At 51.6% G+C, this 2123-nt stretch overlaps 1 protein-coding gene across 1 annotated transcript in view; it reads left to right on the top strand.

Moving 5' to 3' along the window:
* Positions 1 to 856: 856 nt before the first annotated feature.
* The window catches only part of SMIM14 (small integral membrane protein 14), a 68995-nt gene continuing 67728 nt past the window's right edge, over positions 857 to 2123 (top strand). Inside the window, exon 1 of the mRNA XM_008581975.1 lies at positions 857 to 1023. The gene's annotated coding sequence lies outside the window, so the exon portion shown is untranslated. The remainder of the gene's footprint in view (positions 1024 to 2123) is intronic.

The following is a 2123-nucleotide window of genomic DNA, read 5'->3' on the forward strand; positions in this document are numbered from 1 at the left end:
ACCTAAGATAACAATATAGAGTAGTCCTAAATTTTGCTAAATTTGGAAATTTCCTGGGCCCCAAATGATTTGCAGGGAGACTAAGAAGCTAGAATGGGAATGTAGAAAGCACCAACTTGGTCTAAAATTAGTTTCTTAATCCACAAGCAGCATCCTTATTCCAGCCCCTAAAGCCAAAGCAACATGTTTGGGCTGGCTGCCTATCAACAGCGTTACCCTCCCCCTTCCCCACTATCTCCCGACCAACAAGTCATCTTTGGTCACAAACTCCCTTTAATACTCCAATTGAACTTAAGTTTAGTCAGCTTTTCGGTCCAAAAAAGTTAGGAAGGGTAAAGGGAATCGGTAACTGCCACAACTGACACACTTTTGTAGCCCCAGAACTTCAATTTTCAGCTGGGCCTGGGTGATCAAAAACACCACCTCTGCAAGAGTACCCTTTCTCAGCAATTTGTGCCCATCGTCACCTCTACTCCGGTATTCTAAAGACTACTGTCGAGGAAAGCCATTAGTTCAAGTAAAGCGTGACGAACGTAGAAGACAGTGACCACCACAAACGAAACAGACGATAGCCGGACTAGTTCAACAGGCGAAAGCTCCGCCCTGCTTCCTTCACAGTCCTCAGCCCCACCCTCTCAACCGGAACTACGTCCCCCGCGCTGCGCGCCCCCACGCACAGCGTGACGTGTGCGCCCGAGGCGGTTCGCGCCTGCCCCGCCTCTCGGGACGCGCAAGACGGGCGTAGGGAGCGCGCATGCTCGGCAGGTGGGGCTGCTGGGGTCTCGTGGTGTTGGAAGCTGTTGCGCTGTAGCCCGTGGGATCCGGTAGATCCGGGTCTCGTGGTTAAGAGTGACGTGGTCAATCGAATGAAAACAGAGTAAGGGGAAGAAGCCGGCCGCCAGGAGCAGCAGCGATAGCGGCGTCCTGAGTAGCTGCAGCGTTCCGGAAGCTCCAGGCGGTTTTTCTGCCGAGCCTGGGTCCTGGCTCCCACCCTCCCCGCCCCGCCGGTTGTTGTCTGGGCGGGTGAGTGTCTGTCTCCCCTTCTTCCTCCGCCGTTTGCTGGCCCACCTTCTCCTCAGCCCGGTTTTTTGTGGGGGCTCTTCACGCTCTCGGGGACTGCAGTGGCTGAGGCAGAGCAGGGTTGCTTTTCGGGCTCGGTGGTTCCCCGGCCGGGCTGGAGAGCTGCAGCCGGAGAAAGGCGCTGCTGCCGAGCCCACGCCCCTGGGCGAAGACTTAGGCAGAGAACCTGCAATTTGGCTTTCTCTTCAGGAAGCCGGAGTCGGGCTTGGCAGGGAAGCGGACGGTAGCCACGGGTGGTTTTATTTTTAGGACCGGATAGTCAACACGGGTGAGGGCGTATAATGGAGTAAAAAGAAGAGGGAGAGTCGTAGCTGGAAGGAAAAACTCATTAATCCTGAGATCCACACTCTATCGTTTACCCGTCTTTCTCAACCCTTTCTGGGTATGGTTAAGTCACTAGGATGCGTCTTTTGTTGTGACTGGCGAGACAGGAAGGCTGCCGCCCTGAAAACGAGAGTATTTTAGCACCTATTGTGTTTCGAGTTTAAAGGATTCCCTTTTTTTGTTTGTTCTGTATGTGAAACCAGGGCTGACAGTGAAGAGATGGCCCCCCTTTGTTGGAACAAATAGTGTGCGATGGACTGGTTACTGGTAGTGCCTGAAGTCCCATATTTCTGTTTAAAGCCAAAGTTTTCCACAGTGACTCCTTATATGTGGTAGGATTTTAGCCGAAATGATATTTGTTAGCTGTAGAGAGAGTTGGTAAGATGTTGTCAGTTGCCCCAGTTGGCAAAATCGAGAATATGGCCTTAATAGAATGTCTTAGTTTTGCATCCAGAGAGTCGAATGAGCTGCACGCACATAGTAACTACATTTGTAGAAGAGACCTTCCAGTTTTTGTATTTTATGGCCAGACACCTTTGGCAGCTATGCATACAATAACTTGGAAAGTGTAAGACCTTCCCAGTGTTTTAGTCTTGATATCCTTAGGAGACATCCTCGTTGCCCAGTGCTGTGGAGGCTGCAGAAAGCTTGTGTTCCCTTTCACTTCAGGTGACAGACACGGAGATTCCTGTAGTGTAGCCTACTCCGATCCTGCCACC

This window comes from Galeopterus variegatus, unplaced genomic scaffold (genome assembly GCF_000696425.1).
Source record: "Galeopterus variegatus unplaced genomic scaffold, G_variegatus-3.0.2 Scaffold2498, whole genome shotgun sequence".
Lineage (NCBI taxonomy): Eukaryota > Metazoa > Chordata > Mammalia > Dermoptera > Cynocephalidae > Galeopterus > Galeopterus variegatus.